The following is a 23,015-nucleotide window of genomic DNA, read 5'->3' on the forward strand; positions in this document are numbered from 1 at the left end:
ACAGTTCGCTCTTTAAAATAGGAAAGCATGAGACTGGGGCTTGTAATTATTGCAATCAGATGGAAACAGTGGAGCATGTCTTGCTAGAATGTGATAAATACTCAGAGGAACGTCGGCTTCTAAAGTCATTACTAAGCAGAAAGAATATAGGACTGTCTATGATCAATCTATTAGGTAATAAATCAAATTTTGTTAGAAATCTATTATTTAGGTTCTGGGTAATGAGTCGTATTTAGAATATGTGTAAATATGTGTAAGTAAGTGTGTGTATGCCAGTGCATGCTCATGCATTCATACATGTATTAATGGGTGTGTTAAGATGTGAATTTGCACATCCTACACATCATTGAGGTGGGTTAAATTCCCTCTGAGATCTGTGATGACCACGCTCCAGTCTGGTAGGTGGCAGTAAATGCACCTTAAATTGGATGCCAGCCGCCAATAAAAATCAAAGAAGAAGAAGAACCTGTTAATTTTCAACAACATGCTAGCAGCAGGCACGACAGAGAAATGTTTTCAAACTTGTATGATGCAGCTTTTAAGTTGAGGGCTGTCGATCTGCCAGTACAGGAGGGAAATAAAGCCGCTGCATTTAAGCTTTGTGTGAACAAAACCATGATTCGGCTTTGGAGACGGAGGACTGCGTCCTTAATATATGTAGCAGATTTATTAGGACGCAGCCCTCTGCTGGGTCCTTATGGAAAGCAGCTTCCTTTTTTCTTTTTTTTTTCCAAAAAAATTGAAGGGGCTAGTATGGTGCGCTCTATAGTCCGAAAAATACGGTAATTGGTTTTAAAATTTTCTTCACTTTCTGCCAGGAAATCAGCTGTTTTCATCCAAACATGCACATGTTTCACACTAGATGGGTAAAATATACAGATATTGACATTTTGTACATGGAACTATTCATACTGTAACAGTGAATATGAAGTGAAATCTTTTCCAATATGAAGTGAATTCTTTCAGAATAACAATTATTTTCTGTATTCCGGCTATAAGATGCTTGTGGATTAGTTTGTAAAACACTTTGAAGTTTTCTACAACTTCTTTAAATTTAACACCAGTGTTGTGGCTGTTCAGGTGTATTTCTGAAGTGGACATGTGAAGTACAATTTGAAATAATAAATGTAAAATGTGATAAAAATAATTTTTTGTGTTTATTTGATTCCTATTCAAGATACTTTGATAAGAATGACTAAATATGTAATATAGGCGGCTACAAAGTATCTTTGTTTACATTTTTGGTTGGTGGTGTGCCTCGTGATTTTTTCAATTAAAACAATGTACTTGGCTCAAAAAAGGTTGAAAAACACTGGTTTAGAGAAAAAAAATTCTTCTGCATTTGGTTCATTTGCTGCTCATTCTGTTCTTTTCCTGTTCAAATTTAAATATTTGCATTAAAAATATTTTTTTCATCAACTCTGCCTTTCAGAAAGTCCTAATTAAAGTAAAACATTCCCATCCCATGAAGGTCAGAGGTCAATGCTTTGAAGCATAAAGTGATAAAATCTTAATATTTTCTGTTTCATTCAGAACTTCTACCTGAAACTCAGAACCTGCAGAACATTTTTCTCTCTGGAGAAAAAAATCCAGGAACTGGAAGATCAGAGCAGAATGAAAACTGGAGATCAGTGTTGGACAGAAAAGCTCTGATCGCTGCATCTCTGACATATTTTACATTTGATAACAACAGTAAACCTATTTTAGCTGAGAATAAACCAACATGGATATGACCCGCCACAGCCCAACGTGGGCCACACCTGATTCAACCCAAACCGGAAAATAAAGGATTTAACTGGAAATCCCAAAACTCAGTAAAATCAGCAGCTGGTTGTGATTAAAATGCAGTTTGTTGCAGAGGTTCAAACTTCCTGATGGTGACCTCTCCTCCGTCCCTCACCTTGTCTGGCCGCTTTTAATCCTCACTGCAGTGTTAGACTGGAGCTCATCTCTCAGATTAACCAGATTAACACTGAGCTGCAGCAGGAACCAAACGTCTCTCCTCCAACTTATTTCACTGATTAATAACAAGGTTGGATAAAAACATTGAGCTTCTCATTCCTTAAAGAGTCATGAAGAAAAATCGTCCCCACAAAGTATTACAAACAAACACACACACTCCCACACACACACACACACACGCGCACACACACACAGACACACAAAAGTTTGGAAACACCTACTCATTCAATGAGTTTCCTTTATTTTCATGACTATGAAAATTGTAGATTCACACTGAAGGTATCAAAACTATGAATTAACACATGTGGAATTATGTACTTAACAAAAATGTGTGAAACAACTGAAAATATGTCTTATATTCTAGGTTCTACAAAGTAGCAACCTTTTGCTGTGATTACTGCTTTGCACACACTACAATCTCTTGATGAGTTTCAAGAGGTAGTCACCTGAAATGGTTTTCACTTCACAGGTTGTGCCCTGTCAGGTTAATAAGTGGGATTTCTTGCCTTATAAATGGGGTTGGAACCATCAGTTGTGTTGTGCAGAAGTCAGGTAGACACACAGCTGATAGTCCTACTGAATAGAGTGTTACAATTTGTATTACGGCAAGACAAAAGCAGCTAAGTAAAGAAAATGAGTGGCCATCATTACTTTAAGAAATGAAGGTCAATCACTCTGAAAAATTGGGAAAGCTTTGAAAGTGTCCCCAAGTGCAGTCGCAAAAACCATCAAGCGCTACAAAGAAACTGGCTCACATGAGGACCACCCCAGGAAAGGAAGACCAAGAGTCACCTCTGCTGCGAAGGATAAGTTCATCCGAGTCACCAGCCTCAGAAATCGCAGGTTAACAGCAGCTCAGATTAGAGACCTGGTCAATGCCACACAGAGTTCCAGCAGCAGACACATCTCTGCAACAACTGTTAAGAGGAGACTGTGTGAATCAGGCCTTCAAGGTAGAATAGCTGCTAGGAAACCACTGCTAAGGACAGGCAACAAGCAGAAGAGACTTGTTGGGCTAAAGAATAGAAGGAATGGACATTAGACCAGTGGAAATCTAGGCTTTGGTCTGATGAGTCCAAATTTGTGATCTTTGGTTCCAACCACCGTGTCTTTGTGTGACGCAGAAAAGGTGAACGGATGGACTCCACATGCCTGGTTCCCGCCGTGAAGCATGGAGGAGGAGGTGTGATGGTGTGGGGGTGCTTTGTTGGTGACACTGTTGGGGATTTATTCAAAATTGAAGCCATACTGAACCAGCATGGCTACCACAGCATCTTGCAGCATCATGCTATTCCATCCGGTTTGCGTTTAGTTGGACCACAATTTATTTTCCAACAGGACAATGACCCCAAACACACCTCCAGGCTGTGTAAGGGCGACTTGACCAAGAAGGAGAGTGATGGGGTGCTGCGCCAGATGACCTGGCCTCCACAGTCACCGGATCTGAACCCAATCGAGATGGTTTGGGGTGAGTTGGACCCCAGAGTGAAGGCAAAAAGGGCCAACAAGTGCTAAGCATCTCTGGGAACTCCTTCAAGACTGTTGGAAGACCATTTCAGGTGACGACCTCTTGAACCTCATGTTTCAGGTAGAAGTTCTGAATGAAACAGAAAATATTAAGATTTTATCACTTTATGCTTCAGAGCATTGACCTCTGACCTTCATGGGATGGGAATGTTTTACTTTAATTAGGACTTTCTGAAAGGCAGAGTTGATGAAAAATATTTTTCATGCAAATATTTAAATTTGAACAGGAAAAGAACAGAATGAGCAGCAAATGAACCAAATGCAGAAGAAGAAAAACGTTTTTATTTCTCTAAAACACATGAAGAAAAACTGCAGCAAATAAACAAAAGGAAGATTTAATATTCAAATCTGACGAGTTTAGAAAAATAGGAGCCGACAGAAACAGAAAATGTTCAGTGATTGAGAAAAACTGATCAACATTTCAATGAAATCTGATGAATGAAAGGAAAAATAAGAGAAACAACATCTTGATATTCAGTGTGAAGCTTTGACTGGAAACAAACAGGAAAACATGAGGATCCTGGAATAATCCTGGAATAATCCCAGCTTCCATCTTTAAAGGACTGGAAGAAGAAAAAGTTTCCAAGGACTCAATCAGAAAAGTTTCACCAAGAAATAGATTGTAGAGATGAACTATCTGTTCAACAGTGAGAGAGTTTCTCTGACAGGAGGAAAATATTTAGACTCAACTCAGTACAGAAAAACTGAGGAACCAGAACTTAACCAGAACCCAAATCCAGGAATCAGAGGTTCAGTGAATGTGGTGTTGAAGGTGTGGAGGTGGATCAGTGAGTCAGAGGAGACTCTGTAGAAGGACAGAATGCCAGCAGGACAGTCCAGATACACTGATACTCTGTTGGAGACGGAGGAGGAGGAGAGACGAGTTGCTCTGCTATTATGCCAGATCGAGTAACCATCATCATCAGAGGATCTCAGACTCCAGGAATGATCATTAGATCCAAACAAACAGTTTCTAGTCTTTCTTTTCCTCCTGATTCTTCTGTAACTCACTGATATATAAACCCTTCCTCTCCACTCGACCTCCCAGTAACAGCGACCAGTCAGACCAGTTCTACACAGCAGCTGAGGATGATCAAATCTGTCTGGATGATCAGGATATGACTGAAGCTCCACCTCACATGTCACCTTCCTGTTGTCTTCAGACAGTTTGATCTCTCTGCTCACTGTGTTTGTGTCGATGGTGAGTTGACAGGAATCTGATGGAGAGAACAAATAGGCCTGTCACGATAACAAATTTTGCTGAGCGATTAGGGTTAGCATGGCGGCTAGCTGATTACTGCTATTTCTTATTGGCTGTTTCTGACTGAGCTGAGTAATTATGCAGAGCAGGGAGGAGATCGATTATTTTTTCAGAGATTATCTGTGTCATGTTAGGACAGCGAAAGTTTTAATACGTATGTCAAATGTATTTTTAGGTTAGACGCTGCAGCTTTAAACAGAGGTTCGGTGTGAGAGTCACTACCAGGTGGAGCAGAAGCGGAGCTCCGTCTGTGAAATATTACTACCTGTAGCGTTGCAGCGGTTCAACAGCAAGAGCAGAACCAGCGTCTTACATCGCAGCTCGAAGACTTAAATAATTTTGCGGGTTATTTGTTTAGCTTTCTGACCGTCATGCTAATCTGGGTGAGGGTTTGTAGCTGTGCGCTGCTTTACCTGCTATCTGATCCTCCATATGTCTTTTTTACTGCAGTGAGCCTCGATGTAGCCAAACTCCGTCAAGTATGACATTGTTTTTATGTCGTATTAGCTTCATCGTGTTGATGCATTTTGATGTGCTTCAATTTTCCGCCGCAACACGCAAACTTCCCCATTCACTCAGTGTGTTATAGTTCCACATCGCTTAGGATTTGTTGCTGCGCGTTTGCGCAGTGTGAAGGAAAGAGGAGACCAGCTGCACAGGCAGGCTGCGAAATGAGAAGCAGGTGATCGGTATCGGCAACAAGAGCCAATGATCACAGATCATGCACTTTTTCACGAAAATCGGCACGATTATGATCGGTGACCAATCGATCTGCACACCTCTAATAGATACACTTTATTTCAAAAGAACATATAACACTGGAACTGATGAACTAAATAAACAAAACAACCAAAAACAAAAATAAAATGGATTCTCAGTCTCCATTAACAAAAACCATATGGTAATAAAAACTAAACAACATAAAGCCAAAGTGGAAATAAATACTGCATTCAACAAAAGAGTCCAGATTATGAAGTCTGTATACTATATTCCCCTTCAGTAATCACTAGATTTAAATAGAGAAGATGAGCACATCCGACTACCTAATGCAGTAGTTCATACTACTAGGTACCGGCAACCAATTTTTTTTCTTAACATTTTTTGTACTCTGAATGCATTTTTCTATTAAGCGTATTACCAGAAAAGAGCAGAAAAATTTCAGCCCATTATCTCTAAAGGTTTCCGAAATTTTGGGGGGTACCTTGCCACAAACCCACCTTTGAGTAGAAAAAGATGGGATTTTTGAAAGCCGATTACTTAAAAAATAAATAAATTTGACATTTATTTGTAATGACATCCTTTAAATATAAATAAATCATATTGAAAAACAACTATAAATAGTTTACTTTTAAAATGAAGGTTCTTTAAAAAATTTTATTTTTAAAAATAAAACAAATTTCAATATTTACCCTGATAGCAGAGATGGCATGTTTGGGATACAATAGTAAAAAATATATGTTGAAACCAAGCCCCAAAAACTATTTTGCCTGTCCTGCTATGTGGTCGTAACAGACTCAATTTTTTTGTAGGGGTCTGGGACTGTTCAAGATTTATTGAACAGATTTGCTTAGTTTCTCCTCTTTTATAAAAGTTTCGACTAGATGTAACTTTAGATTTAACTCCTCCCGCAGTCTTTGTGCGGCGCTCCGGCAGATCGCGCAATAACGCTGTGGAGCTCGGCATAGCGCAGTAGATGTCAGGATCAGACAGCCGGGCGGTTCTTCCGCTTTTCAGTTTGCAAAATCGCAAAACATATGTTAAAACAGGTCCCCGCTAGAACCGTGCACACGGTAAAAAGCTCAGGAGGGGTTCACTCGATCCGCTCTTAGAACTACCGGAGGCTTAAAACTCCGGTTATTCGTTTTTAGCTAACTTCACCACGTAGCCACATTTAGCTTACAGAAGGAACGAAAGCTGGAAGGGGCGACTCGGGGGAGGTCCGTTCGTGTGTTGATACGCGTGGGGCGTCACGCACATTGATTCTGCAAGTGTGGTTCCAGTATTATATTAAAGCTAACAAATTAATCTTTATTTTTATACCTATTTTGTCGGGTTTATTTTTTATAATTCGTTCGCTATTTGACGAAGTTTTGATACTTTTATGATTTACAAAAAAACTAAAAAAAATAACCCCTGACAAACCGGGTCAAGGGTTTGTGATATTAAACCTTAATATTGTCAGGGTCTGTGTTTTTTCCCCTTTTGTGTCCTGGTTTATTTCCTTTAGTTGTTGTTGTTTTTTTTTTTTTTTTTTTTTTTTTTTTTTTTTTTTTTTTTTTTTACCACTGGTCTCTGAGCCGCTATCCCTCGGACATCCACGAGATGTCACCCATGTGCCACCCCTGGAAAGCGGCGGGGTTCTACCTGTGCGCACACCGGCAGCTTGTTTACAGGGAATGAGCCCTGGATATAAGCAGCAGCGTCACTCCTTCTCACCGCCTGAGTGTTTGCTCACCTCGGTACTGAACGCTCCAGAGATAGGCCCTCTGTGATTCCTCGCTGTTCGCTAACTCTTTGTTGTCTTCCTCGTCAGATATCCAGTTGTCTCCCCGTCGTTCCCAGAGACCAGTTTCCCCGGGTTGTGTGAGTCTGTCTCCCCGCTGTGGATCACCTACCTCCTGTGTCTCTCCCCGACGCTACCGGTGTTACCGGTTAGACGCCACCCCTCGTGTGTTCATCTTTCCCTCTTCGTGGATCCTTCTCCGGTGGAATCCCCTTCGGAGCGTGCCGGGTCAGGAGACCCACGTCCGAACCTCACCGGAGAAAAGAAAGTACAGGAACCAGAAACCTACGCCGCCATCACTGTCCGCTCTCCAACGAGCTCTAAACTAACACTGACCAGCCGATAACCCATCTTCCTCAAGTAAGCCCTCTCTCTGTTGAATTCCGGACACCATCTTCCACGCAGTGCCTAACGTTGTGTCTCTCATCGGCAGTAGAAGACCTGGTCCTTCATCCCAGTATTCTCCACCCTTCCCCTGACTTCAATAAATAATTATTGTTTTATTTTCGTCTCTTCTGGTCGTGTTCTTGCATGTGGGTTCGTAAGATCAACTCCAATATGACAGAACACTCAGGCCAGTTCACGACCTCCGCAGACGCGATCAGAAGAGCGATCTCAGATCAACATGCCCTCATTCAATCCCACGACGCAGCTCTGAGGGAGCTGAGTACCCGCCAAGCGGAAACAAACCTTCGATTAACTGAATTGTCCAATTTCTTACAGAACTCTGCTCCACAAGGCGCTAACCACTCTTCCGCTTCCCCGTCTGCTCCGTCAGTGGCTCCGGATCCACCGGTCCGTCCCGGGATTTTCGAAATCCGCCCGGCAACTCCAGATAAGTTTGCTGGCGACATCATGAAAGTAAAGGGTTTCATACTCCAATGCACCATAGTTTTCAACCACTCACCACAGAGTTTTCCCCATGATAACAGTAAGATCTCCTATGTGTTATCCCTATTGACGGGTCGAGCCCTAGAGTGGGCCGAATCCCGGTTTGTTACGGCTTCAGAATATGGATGTTCATACCCTGAGTTCCTAGATGAACTAAAACAGGTTTTTTGCCAAGAAGCTGAAGGAACATCATCCTCTAGAGACTTGCATGGGTTAAAACAGGGCCAGAAAAGCGTTTCTGATTTCGCTATTGAGTTCAGAATTAAGGCGGCCGCCTCGGGCTGGAACGCTGTGGCTCTCAAAAGCGCGTTTTTTCACGGCTTGAATGAACACCTCAAGGACGAACTAGCCACGTTAGACGAACCCGAATCATTAAGTGAATTTATCAACCTTACCATAAAACTGGATAACCGGATCCGGGCTCGGGCTAGGGAACGTAACCACCGAGTCACCTCACCACGTACCTCTCTGACCAATAACCAGTCGTCCGCTCAGCCATATTCCCCCTCTTCTCGGACTCCGGATTCTGAACCCATGCAGCTGGGAAACGCGAGGCTCACGCCCGAGGAACGCCAACGAAGGCTCCGATCTCGGCTTTGCATTTACTGCGGGGAGCCGAATCACGTGATCGCAAAATGTCCGTCCCGTTTAAACCCGTTGGTCCGGCAGTAGAAACGGGGACACTGCCGGCACCTTCCACCACCAGACCCCGTCTCACCATGCCTGTCACCCTGTTTACCCAAGACGACTCTCTGTCCCTGTCAGTTCTCATAGACTCCGGTTGCGAACAGAACCTCATCAGCTCCGACCTAGTTTCTCAGCTCTCCGTGCCCACTGAACTCCTACCTGTTCCCCTCCGTGTCGCCGCCTTAGATGGCAAAGGACTTCCGCAGATCACCCACTGGACTAAACCTCTGCGTCTGTTAATTTCTGGCAATCACACTGAAGAGATTAACTTCTTTGTTTTTCCCACAGCCAGCTCACCCATAGTTTTAGGGTTTAACTGGTTGTTCTCTCACAACCCTCAAATAGATTGGGTCGAGGGAAGGATCAATTCATGGTCTCCCAGATGTCATTCCGCATGTCTCCGTTCCGCAGCTCCTCTGCTGTCCAGGTCGTCCAACATGGCGGAGGCTGAATTGCCTGACGTCAAGTCCGTTCCGAGTGAGTACCATGATCTCATCGGTGTATTCAGTAAGGACAAGGCCCTCTCTCTCCCACCTCATAGGCCGTATGACTGCGCCATCGACCTCTTGCCTGGGGCTCCTCTACCTGGTAGCAGGCTGTACAACATCTCCAGGGCCGAACGCCAGTCCATGGAAGAATACATAAATAAATCACTCTCTGCAGGAATCATCCGAACCTCTTCTTCCCCTTTGGGTGCTGGGTTTTTCTTCGTTGGAAAGAAGGATGGTTCGCTGAGGCCCTGCATTGACTATAGAGGCCTTAACCAGATCACCATAAAGAATAAGTATCCGCTACCTCTACTCTCCTCAGCCTTCGAGCCCGTTCAGGGGCAACCATCTTTTCTAAACTGGACCTAAGAAACGCATACCATTTACTCCGCATTAGGGAGGGAGACGAATGGAAGACTGCCTTCAAGACCCCTCTGGGGCACTATGAGTACCTGGTCATGCCTTTCGGTTTGTCTAACGCCCCCTCTTTCTTCCAGGCTCTCGTGAATGATGTCCTCCGAGATTTTATTAATGTGTTTGTTTTCGTCTATCTAGACGACATCCTCATCTACTCCAAATCCCTCGTCGAACACCAAAAGCACGTCCGTCTCGTTCTCCAAAGACTGTTGGAGAACAAGCTCTATGTGAAGGCCGAAAAATGTGAGTTCCATCGTCAGTCAGTAACTTTCCTGGGATATGTCTTAGAGAGCGGACAGGTGAGAGCGGCTGATGACAAGATCAAGGCAGTTCTGGATTGGCCCCGGCCCGAGACACGCAAGCAACTTCAACGGTTCCTAGGCTTCGCCAATTTCTATCGGCGGTTCATCCGGAACTATAGCCAGACCGCATCTCCCCTCACAGCTCTTACCTCCATAAAGAAAGCATTCACCTGGACTCCACAAGCCGAAGCAGCCTTCACCGAACTTAAGTCCCGGTTCTCCAAGGCCCCCGTCCTCGTACAACCCGACCCAAGCAAACAATTCGTGGTGGAGGTTGATGCCTCGGATACAGGGGTCGGGGCTGTATTGTCCCAGATCACTGAACCTGACCTGAAATTACATCCATGTGCCTTTTTTTCCCGCAGGCTCTCGCCGGCTGAGAGAAATTATAACGTAGGAGACAGAGAACTGCTGGCCATAAAACTGGCCTTGGAGGAGTGGCGTCACTGGCTGGAGGGGGCGGAACACCCCGTCCTAGTATGGACGGATCACAAGAACTTGTCGTACCTTCAGTCAGCGAAAAGATCCAACCCTCGCCAGTCACGTTGGTCACTGTTTTTCGCACGTTTTAACCTGTCCATCTCCTATCGTCCAGGTTCCAAGAACGTAAAGCCTGACGCTCTCTCCAGGATCTACTCCCCAGATGATTCAGAGGAGAATCTGGCCCCCATCCTTCCACCAAGCTGCACTGTCGGAGGATTGACCTGGGAGATGGAAGACATCATCCGCCAAGCCCAAGTAGCCGAACCCCCCCCTGAATCTTGTCCCCCAGGTAAAATTTACGTTCCCTCAGCAGTCCGTGCCCGTTTCCTGCATTGGATTCATGCCTCAAAGTTCTCCGCTCACCCTGGAGTCAGCCGTACCATAGGGATGGTGAACCGCAGGTTTTGGTGGGGGTCGGTACATAAGGATGTTAAGGAGTATGTCTCCGCCTGCACCGTCTGTGCACGCAACAAGTCGTCCAACCGACCCCCTGCGGGCCTCTTGCAGCCTCTACCCATCCCCAAACGACCATGGTCCCACATCGCTGTCGACTTTGTTACCGGACTCCCAGTGTCAAAGGTATGACCACCATCCTCACCACCATTGACCGCTTTTCTAAGGCCTGTCATCTCATTCCCTTGCGCAAACTACCCACCGCTGCTCAGACAGCGATGTTACTAATAAAACATGTCTTCAAGTTACATGGAATCCCCAGGAGATCCTCTCCGACCGTGGACCCCAGTTCATCTCGCAGGTCTGGCGCCAGTTCTGCTCCGCCTTGGGTGCCAAGGTGGCTCTCAGCTCCGGGTACCACCCCCAAACCAACGGGCAAACGGAGCGTATGAACCAGGAGCTGGAGGCCACCCTGCGATGCCTCACTTCCACCAACCCCGATGACTGGGCCCAACAACTACCATGGGTAGAGTACGCACACAACAGTCACATTTCAGCTGCAACAGGTCTTTCCCCTTTTGAGGTTGTCCTGGGCTATCAACCTCCGCTCCTCCCGTCAGACGAGGATAACATTTCGGTCACGTCGGTGCAGCACCATATCCGTAGGTGCCACCGGATCTGGAGTGACACCATCTCTGCCCTGAGTAACTCGTCTGCTACCAACAAGAGGCTGGCCGACCGACGAAGAGTCCCGGCGCCTATTTACTCCGTCGGACAGAAGGTATGGCTGTCCACACGGGACGTTCCCCTAAAGTCCATGTCCAAGAAGTTGTCCCCTAGGTTCATCGGGCCGTTCGAGATACTGGCACTCGCTGGCCCCGCAGCAGTGCGTCTACGACTCCCTCCGTCCTTACGCATCCACCCTACCTTCCACGTGTCCCAGATAAAACCTGTACACTCCAGTGAACTCTGCCCTCCGGCCGAACCCCCTCCACCCTCCCTGGACAGAGATGGCCAACCCATCTTTGCCGTCCGCCGACTCATTGCCTCCCGTCGACGGGGTCGGGGCTACCAGTACCTCGTCGACTGGGAGGGCTACGGCCCCGAGGAACGGTCCTGGGTCCCTGGGTCGTTTATTGTGGATAACACCCTCATTAGGGATTATTGGGACTCTCAACCCTCATCCTCTGCTCGGCCGCCAGGTGGCGTCCGTTGAGGGGGGGGTACTGTCAGGGTCTGTGTTTTTCCCCTTTTGTTTCTTGGTTTATTTCCTTTAGTTGTTGTTCTTACCACTGGTCTCTGAGCCGCTATCCCTCGGACTTCCACGAGATGTCACCCATGTGCCACCCCTGGAAAGCGGCGGGGTTCTACCTGTGCGCACACCGGCAGCTTGTTTACAGGGAATGAGCCCTGGATATAAGCAGCAGCGTCACTCCTTCTCACCGCCTGAGTGTTTGCTCACCTCGGTACTGAACGCTCCAGAGATAGGCCCTCTGTGATTCCTCGCTGTTCGCTAACTCTTTGTTGTCTTCCTCGTCAGATATCCAGTTGTCTCCCCGTCGTTCCCAGAGACCAGTTTCCCCGGGTTGTGTGAGTCTGTCTCCCCGCTGTGGATCACCTACCTCCTGTGTCTCTCCCCGACGCTACCGGTGTTACCGGTTAGACGCCACCCCTCGTGTGTTCATCTTTCCCTCTTCGTGGATCCTTCTCCGGTGGAATCCCCTTCGGAGCGTGCCGGGTCAGGAGACCCACGTCCGAACCTCACCGGAGAAAAGAAAGTACAGGAACCAGAAACCTACGCCGCCATCACTGTCCGCTCTCCAACGAGCTCTAAACTAACACTGACCAGCCGATAACCCATCTTCCTCAAGTAAGCCCTCTCTCTGTTGAATTCCGGACACCATCTTCCACGCAGTGCCTAACGTTGTGTCTCTCATCGGCAGTAGAAGACCTGGTCCTTCATCCCAGTATTCTCCACCCTTCCCCTGACTTCAATAAATAATTATTGTTTTATTTTCGTCTCTTCTGGTCGTGTTCTTGCATGTGGGTTCGTAAGATCAACTCCAATATGACAAATATGATATTAAGGTTTAATATGATATCACTGTTGGCTCATTTGGTCATGTGTTCGTGACGCCCGAACCGATTTTCTTGAACAATGTTTCAGTGCCTTTCAGGAGGGGCGTTCGAATTACCATAAATAATGCGGCTTTTCAAAAACATTATGAAAATTACTGGGAAATTTAAAGAGTTTTATTTACTTCAGCATACATAAAACTGGTATCATTGGAAAGGAAAATCAATTAACTTTAACACAGCAGTGTTGCTTTTGGAAAAAAATTATATTCTGAAAAGGACTTTTGATTGTGGGAAGTTAGGGCATTTTCTGTGATCAGCATGGGTTCTCTCCCATTCCTGAGTGGAAAGAGCGTCGCTGCTGGTACCTAATACTACACGATTTTTTGCTTTCCCCTTACACAATCTTAGATCGTTGGCCGATCTAAGATCGTCGCTGGTGATTTCGTAACCGGTCATCCTGTAGTGTGTGGTGGGTTACGGTAGATTGTTGTGGCCGCTCCGATCTAAATCAGGGGTTTTCCCGACTAGGAGCTTAACGCTGAATGTGACAGGTAGCCAATCAGAAAGCGCGGATTCTCCTCCGTGTTTTCTGAGGGAAAATTATGAGGGGAATCCCAAACAGCTGACATTACGCAACCCAAGATCCAGCGGACATTGGAGATATGTGGAAACAACATTAATGTTTATTCAACATTTCGTGCAAAGAATATAGAAATGACAAGGGGAGGTGTTGGAACCAAATTGCAGTTGATGAACCTGGTAAGTTTTCAGCTGTTCTTCGTTAACGTCACGTAAATAGGTTATAATGATTTTCATTCAGTCAGGACTTTACGCTGACTCTAGCCACATGCATCACAGGTAGATTCTAGTAAAGCATTGATTAATGCCTGATTTTAAAATTAGTTAGCTGGACTTGTAGCCATTATTTTGTGCCCATGTGGCTGGACACCACACGGCACGACGAACCCGATCGAACCGTTATACCTAGGATTTCTGTCGGCTAATGTTTGATCTCTCAAGTTTTGAAAATGGGCCGACAGTCGGCGGACAACTCCTGTCGTGTTCCCTGGACATTACACTAAGGAAATGAGGAAGGGAGGGTCAGTGGAGAGCACCGGAGGTGAGCCTTTTTTCATTCAGTGTCATCAACAGAAAGAAAAAAGACAGGAAGAGACGATAAAGCCGATAATTAAAATGAGGTCGATAGGTTTAATTTATCGTGCGATTAATTGATTTATTGTTTACCCCGACATCCCTAAGAACAAACACAATCCAGCTGCATGATGATCCTGAATGAGTGATGTGACAGTTTGAAGATGGTTGAATGTGAGCTGCTTTGTTGTCATGAATCAGATGAAAAACACACTTACATCTCCATGGACCTGGTGTCAAGAATCGGCCTCCAGCAGGCTCCACCCTGAAAGGAGGAGGGGGGTCAGACCATCAGTCTCTTTCAGCAGCAAACATGGACATTACATGTCTCTCAGACACACATTGTCCTCCACTGAGACAGGAACAGTCCAACATCTGGATTGCAAACTGCAGTGGATGTAGGAAGGACAGTTGGTGCTGCTGCAGCACAACTCATTTCTCCAAACACAGGAAAAGCTCCAACAGAGAGGAGAAAGGAAATCCCTCAGTAACAACCTGATGAATCCATCCAGATGAAGTCAGACTAAAATGTTGGATTGTCCTGCTGCTGCAATCAGACAGAACAAGAAGAAGCTTCAAGTTCTTCTCCTGTTCAGCTCCACGTTCCTGTCAGAGACTTCAGCTCCTCATGAGGAGAACAACTAAAGCCTGGAACAGACTGACACCAACATCCTGACATCTCATCCTGAACAAAGCTTTGCAGCATCAAGGTGACTCTTAGCTCCATATATGGACAGATTTCCTCTAAAGGGGGCGGAGCCTGGATTGGAGGAACCAGCAGCAGCTTCCAGGAACAAACCTTGGGAACCTCTGGAGGAGAACATGGAGATGAGATTCCTGCTTTAATCAGTGGATTCATTGGTAGAAAACATGACGACTGAAATATCTGCGAGCTGCAGCTCCATTTTCTACAGATCTGCTGGAACATCAGATAGAAATGAAGAATTTCATCATTTCACATCAAATCTGTTCATCTTCCACAGAAACAACTGAATTATTGACCTGAACTGGTTCTAAAGGTCTGGATGGTAAAAACATCCATAGTTTTTCTGTCTCATTAGTTTCCAGAAAGAGTTGAAATGTTTCATTGATCAGCAGCAGCTCAGTAAAGATCTCTCCTCTTTCCAACCTGATTCAGTCCATGAAGCAGAACATCTCTGCTGCTGCAGCAACAGGAGGAAACTTCTCCAGCTCTCAACTTCTACACTCTGACTGCTGGGAAACTGATCAGGGAGGAACAGCCTTTTCTCCAGGCTGCCTCCTGCTGACTCTAGCGCCACCTACTGGCTGTTCACTAGACGTCACAGATGAGGAGGAAAGAAGAAAACAAGGAAATACCAATGACCGGTTCATCCAGTCTGAATGTCGAAGTTATGACTCTGGGACATTTTGCTCCAGTGTCACAACAGGAACAAAAAGTTATGACACAGGGAATTGTAGGGGATTTTTATCTGTGACGATTTTAATTTTGAAAGCAGGATTTCATGTCTTTCCTCTCAAAATTTGAAATGCTCTTATTCAAACTCCTGCTCTCTTTTAAATATTCACTGTTCTTTCTCAAACGTTTCCCTTCCCACTCAAAACTTGTGTCTGCTTACAAATCATTTTCTGCTCCTTCTTGGTACAAAAAAATCCATCATTGTTGTCTTCACCTTCCAGGCCTTTTCCAGTTCCTCTCTGAGGCCCTGGTATTTCTCCTGCTCCTTTATCCTGATGTTGCATCACTTGGTATTGCTACATCCACCACAATGGCTTTCCTCTGTTGTTTATCCACCACCACAATGTCCGGTTGATCTCTAATCAGATCAATAATCAGAATATATATACAGGTCCTTCTCAAAAAATTAGCATATTGTGATAAAGTTAATTATTTTCCATAAATTAAACTGTCTTATATTTTAGATTCATTGCACACCAACTGAAATATTTCAGGTCTTTTATTGTTTTAATACTGATGATTTTGGCAAACAACTCATGAAAACCCAAAATTTCTCTAAAAAAATTAGCATATTTCATCCGCCCAATAAAAGAAATGTGTTTTAATACCAAAAACGTCAACCTTCAAATAATTATGTTCAGTTATGCACTCAATACTTGGTCAGGAATCCTTTTGCAGCCTTCAATGCGGCATGGAGGCAATCAGCCTGTGACTCTGCTGAGGTGTTATGGAGCCCAGGATGCTTCGATAGCCTTAAGCTCATCCAGAGTTTTGGGTCTTGCGTCTCTCAACTTTCTCTTCACAATATCCCACAGATTCTCTATGGGGTTCAGGTCAGGAGAGTTGGCAGGCCAACAGTAACACCATGGTCAGTATTACCAGTGGTTTTCTCACTGTGAGCAGGTGCCAGGTTGTGCTGAAAAATTAAATCTTCATCTCCATAAAGTTTTTCAGCAGATAGAAGCATAAAGTGCTCCAAAACCTCCTGATAGCTGCTGCAATGATCCTGCCCTTAATAAAACACAGTGGACCAGCAGCTGACGTGGCTCCCCAGACCATCACTGACTGTGGGTACTTGACACTGGACTTCTGGCCTTTTGGCATTTCCTTCTTCCCAGTCTTCCTCCAGACTCTGGAACCTTGATTTGTGAATGACATGCAAAATTAGCTTTCATCTGAAAAAAGTACTTTGGACCACTGAGCAACAGTCCAGTGCTGCTTCTCTGTAGCCCAGGTCAGACGCTTCTGCTGCTGCTTCTGGTTCAACAGTGGCTTGACCTTTGACCTGGGGAATGCAGCACCTGTAGCCCATTTCCTGCACACGCCCGTGCACGGTGGCTCTGGATGTTTCTACTCCAGACTCAGTCCACTGCTTCCTCAGGTCCCCCAAGGTCTGGAATCGGCCCTTCTCCACCATCTTCCTCAGGGTCCGGTCACCTTTTCTTGTGCAACGTTTTCTGCCACATTTTTTCCTTCCCACTGAGGTGCCTTGATACAGCACTCTGGGAACAGCCTATTCATTCAGAAATTTCTTTCTATGTCTTACCCTCTTGCTTGAGGGCGTCAATGATGGCCTGAGTACTGAATCAGGCTGGGAGTTTTTAAAAGCCTCAGGAATCTTTTCATGATATGCTAATTTTTTGAGACAGGGATTTTGGGTTTTCATGAGCTGTATGCCAAAATCATCAGTATTAAAACAATAAAAGACGTGAAATATTTCAGTTGGTCTGCAATGAATCTAAAATATATGACAATTAAATTTTTATTATTACATTATGGAAAATAAACTTTATCACAATATGCAAATTTTTTGAGAAGAACCTGTAAATTCCCTTCTCCCCATCCATGGGTGGTTTGTTTCATCCTCAAGCTCTTGGGTCCTCTACCAGAGGACCCAAGAGCTTGAGGGTTCTCCTCCACATTTCTGGACTGAGATGTCTCATGTTGTTCCTGGATCTGTTTTAGCCACTGCTCCAGTTGGGGGTGACTGCCCCCGAGGGCCCCGATGACCACAGGCACCATATATAAAAAAAAATTCCCTTCTCACCCTCCGCGGGTGGTCTGTTTCATCCCCTGAGCTCAGGTCCTCTACCAGAGGCCTGGGAGCTTGAGGGTTCTGCGCAGTATCTTGGCTGTGCCTAGAACTGCACATTTCTGGACTGAGATGTCTGATATATATATATATATATATATATATATATATATATATATATATATATATATATATATATATATATATATATATATATATATAGGTGGTGTATTTTGCCACCTGGGCAGTGCGGAGCAGCGAGGAGACGGAGTGGGAACCTATCTGATGGGGAAACGCATTTTGAAGTAACACCAGCATTCAGTCCGAGATTGATTGAAAACTTTGCTCAATCTCGATCGACGTATTGAGCACCCTACTTTAAAGCGTCACACTATTCTTTCAAAAGAATGGATGTTGATTTTTTTCAGCTTTATGGGTTTTCTAATATCTGTCTGGAAGCAGAACAGGTGGACTTAGTTTTTTACTCACGGCTTCAGCATTTTGGTTCTGATTCAGGTCAATTAATAACTCAATATAGTCTGTGCTGCTGATGCATTGAGCAAATTTTAGGAGCTGCTGAGAAACTTTTACCATTGCTGACATATTTTGATCATTTAAAAACAACTTCATCTGGGATTAATAATCAGACATCAGGCATTTTTGTACATTCACCACCAGAGGAAGACAAATCCAATGAAGAGTCCAATTGGCTCTAATTTAAAACAGGTTTTGGTTCCATTAGAGCTGAACAGAAACTCGATCAGTAGAATAATAGCAGTAAAGTGTTTGTGTTCAAACTGGGAGTCATGAGAAGAATTTATGTCTTCAGACGTCAACAGATACATTTTTTCTCTGACTCCTTGTCAAACCAGTTTGGGTTAATTTCTCCTCGTTAATTAAAACTTTCAGTTTAAACTCACCTGTTCAGTTGTGGTACCAGTCTGGTTCTACCGCACTTCTGTTGGGTCTCAGTTCAGATGTTGTTGTTCAACTATTTGGATCGTTTGAACAAACTGTAAGTTTGCTTTGTTTACTTCTTGAACTTTGTCTTCTGGAACATTATTTTTCTTTCTTATTTTCTCTTTGATGAAAACTACTGACTTGAACTCAAAGTTTCATCTCTCTCTTGTTTGAAGGTTAATCTAAGGGATTATCGGATTATTGATAAACTGGAAACAAACAAATTGATGAAGAGCTGATGTTCTTCTCTGAACAAACTGCTTTATGCTTTTATTTCCTGGAGTCAAAATTTTGGTTTTCATCATTAAAGTTAAACACAACAGTTTCAAAGTAAAATATTATTTTTCAAATGTGTTTAATTCAGTCAAATTATTAAATTGTTAATTTTAATAGACCCGGTAAATTTGTTTTGTTTCCTACTTGAATTTTGCCTTCAGGAACTTTCTTGCTTGTTTCTTCTCTCTGATGTTTGGAAAAAATTTTCACTTCTGATTTAGACTTAAAGTTTAATCTCTCTTCCTTTTGAAAGTTAATCGACAGGATTATTAGATTACTGATGAACTGGAATCAAACATGATGAACAGCTGTTGTTTCTCCGTTGTCTTCTATGAACAAACTGCTTCATATTTTGTTTCCTGGTATCAATTCTTGTCTCCACCATTAAAGCCAGAAGTGTTTTCTTCTAAAATCCTTCCTGTTGTTCAGGTTGAATCAGTGAATGTAAATGTTGCTCCATGTCTCCATCTAGTGGACTGATAGTAGAAGTGCAGCAGCTGATGGCAGCTTCCTCTGCCTCTCTGACTGCATTCACCTGACACTGATATGAAGCAGAGAAGAAGAGCCAATCAGAGGAGGAGCAGCTGATCTTTTTCCAGCACTAATGATGTAAAGGATGATCAGAGTTGATGTGCAGATGAATGATGTGTGTTTCCTCTGCAGGTGAAGCTAGAAAGTGTGTGTGAGCTGATGTGAATTCAGCAGTATGAATCAGTGTGAGGACAGAGAGGAGGGAGTCCCTCCCTCTAAAACCACTCTGTGTGGGGAAGAGGAGAGCCAGAGCAAAGGTCAGAGATGAGGTCACCATCTCTAACTGTCCACAGCCCTTTTCACACAGCGTTCACTATATCAGGCCAGAACAGACGTGGTGATGAAGCTGCTGCTGCTCCTCTTTGCTGCTTCATCCAGACTGAACAGATTCAGTTTTAATCATCATGTTTCTGTCAGGATCCATCAGAGACTCAGACCAGAACCAGAACCAGAACCCAGCTGTGTGTCCTTTAAGAGCGACAGGTCAATGGGTCAACCCATTAACTTTAAATCTCCTGGATCTCCACCATCAGAGAGGTGAGCTGTTTCTAACTGCTGTAACTGATCTGTTTATCTGTCATTGTGGCCATGTGACAATACCAAGTTCTGTTGGTTCTGTTGCCATGGGAACATTAGACTAAATATCAGGTTATTTATTTTCATTCCATTAATGCATATGGTATTATGTCTTGTTAAAGACATCTACACATCTTCCCCCAGGTTTGTGATGTGAGAGACCAGCAAGTTAAAATCATCCAAATTTTACTAAAATGCAAAACTTTCTTTGGAAAGCTGACAGAAAAATTCACACAAACATTCAGTCAGAACTGGTTTCCATTCTTAAAACCTGCAGTTATATAGAATGAAGCCACACATTAAACTGGGCTAAAACCTCTTCTGGAATATCACCACAGCGGCTGCTGGCATAACTAATAATTTGAGTTACTTTCAATAGTTTTGGTTTATCAGTCCTGCTTCATAATAATTAGTTGTTATTTCTGAGGTTTTACTGCTGCAGGTACAGACCAAGCCTTGTACCGTCATCATGACCAGGACAGAAACGTTCATGCGCACAAAATATTTCACTAGCAGCAGAGCCATGACATTATACGAGATCATTCTCAATTAATTAATATTAGCTTCAATACCTGCTGATTAAACATATTGTAATAAAAGACAAAAATATAATCCCATGGTCTTCATGTTAACATCAGTATCAATAAAGTCCAATGGGATCAATAGTAATTTAAAACTCATGATGGAACGTCAAAGAATGTAACAGAAGAAATCCACTGTCTCTACCCAGAACTTCTCCATGTCGATCTAGTTAACAAAAGTCTCAAAATTGGATGTTTCTGTCATGAAATGAGGTGTTGGTGGTGATAAGGTGCAACTGGACCCAGTTTGTAGTGAAAAATTATGGTTTTAATGATAATCACAGAAGTGTACACAAATCCAGGCAGCACAGGTGAATGATGAGTCTAGGATCTCAGACACACTGGTAGCGCTGGAACTTAAACTTGACAGTGAGATGACTCATGACATACGACTAGGATCCAACAGGGAGCAGGTGACACAGGTGCTGTTAAATACACAAAGGAGTAATCGGGGAAACAGGCTGGGGACAATCAGAGGAAAGACAAGACAACACAGAGACTAAACTAACACAACAATACACAAAAACCCACATCACTACAGTTTCTCTGAGATCCATTAAACCATAGACATAATATAAGAATAGACCCCGCATTAGCTGCTACGGCGCAGGAAATACGGCGGCCATCTTGGAGCGGTACTCCCTCCTACTTTGCTCAACCAAAACAGCAGAAGATGCCTCAGCACTGAGGGATATTGTTGTTCTGATTGATGGACTATTGATGTGAGGGCTCCACAGACAACATTTCACAAGTAAGATGGACATATTATTGTGTACATTTTGTGATTATAATATTACTTTACTGTATTTATGTCCACCGGCGAGATACCAGCTAATATTAGCTACAGTGCTACGGGGTTCAGCCCCGCTATGAAGGCTAACTGAGGTTTTGTAAGTCTAAAAAAATAATTATTCTCTAACATTGACTTAGATTATCTAACACAAGAGCCTATATTAGAAATGAAACAATGTAACACATATTATAAAAGTTATATTATGTGTTATAACATTCACCAGCAAAGTTTACTCAGGTGGTAAAGACTATTATTTATATGTTATTCTTTCACTCAGACAGTCAGACTTTCACAAAAGTAAGATACCTTCCAAATCTTCCATTTTTGTTTTGAAGGTTTCCTAAAGACACAATGTGAGGAAGAAGAGGGAGATATATATAAAGAGAGACGTATTCACTGCAGCACGAATGAATCTTACATCAGATTTTAGACTCAATCTCAGCTGCTGAATCACCCTGAAGCTAGAACTCTGGAAAACAGCTGACAAATAATATACATGTTACTGTACATGTTGTACATGTTTAGATGCATAAACACATATAAACATGTATCTAATATAAATTACTCAGTATTAATCATTATATCTGTGTCATTATTAATCATTATTAATTTGTGTTTGTATATTTATATAAATATGTATTGCTATTACTAAATAATTTATTAAATAAATTATGAACGGTTTTGTGCTTTGTAATATGCTCATCATACATCAATATCATAATATTCCATTCCTATTCTATTGTTTTCCCCACAAAGCATATTTAAATATGCTGAACTATGTATCAATACAATTAAAAACATACTTAAATAATACAATTGTTTATAAATGTAGCTTTGATACATGTTTGAATATGGTTTCAAGTAACAAAAAAGCGTGTTATGATCAATTAAATGCACTGATACGTCATTGTGCCTGCTAAACACATAACGCTGAGTGGAGTGGTGGACCACTCCTATCTCGTCAGCGACAATAGGCGAGAGCATGAGGCGTCTATTGTTATATTATGTCTATGCATTTAACCATCATTCATATAGTAACACTGCCCCCTACTGGCCAGATATTGATACCATAACTAAACAATTATTGCTGATAAAAAACAGGAAACAATTTTAACTAGAATCGCGTAACTATTCTGCTATGACCTCTAGAATATATGTAAAAAACAAAGACCTCAATAAGGACACACTTATATTTAAATGCATTTTATTCTGTTTTGCATCAACTTAATTTTTAAAAATTAAACAGACTCATTTATTTTGTCTAATATGAATTTTAAGACACAAACAAAAGGGCAGCAGTGAATTTCATTTCTAGGTTGGTATTTGGATTGTTCTCTAAATCTGGCTACAGACAGATTGATACTGACAGAAAATATCTTTATGAACTTCATGACTTCAGTTTCATCTATGAGGTCTAAACTTCATCCAACATGGTGGATTATCAACCATTTCTACATTTAAATTAAATAATATCTCATGTGGATCTGATTCAGAACCAGATGGTCTCTAATTGACTCCATCAGATCCTCCTTGGATGATCAGAGTGGAAACCACTCCTGGTTCTTCTCCCTGTTAGAGCTAATCACTAACATCATCAAACTTCTCTCAGTCATTTAAACCAACATGTTTGTCTCAGAATCAGATCTTTCTGCTCTTTAAACAAGGCTGGACATTATTCAGGAG

General features: G+C 43.1%; 1 long non-coding RNA gene across 1 annotated transcript; it reads right to left on the reverse strand.

Moving 5' to 3' along the window:
* Window positions 1-3,808: 3,808 nt before the first annotated feature.
* Window positions 3,809-15,328, reverse strand: LOC145554037 (uncharacterized). The gene is made up of 2 exons (XR_014090075.1): window positions 14,364-15,328; window positions 3,809-4,706 (listed from the first exon to the last, which is right to left on the reverse strand). It is a non-coding gene; the product is annotated as an uncharacterized LOC145554037 (long non-coding RNA).
* Between the last annotated feature and the right edge of the window lie 7,687 nt (window positions 15,329-23,015).

Source organism: Poecilia reticulata, chromosome 12, assembly GCF_904066995.2.
Source record: "Poecilia reticulata chromosome 12, P_reticulata-male-v2, whole genome shotgun sequence".
NCBI lineage: Eukaryota > Metazoa > Chordata > Actinopteri > Cyprinodontiformes > Poeciliidae > Poecilia > Poecilia reticulata.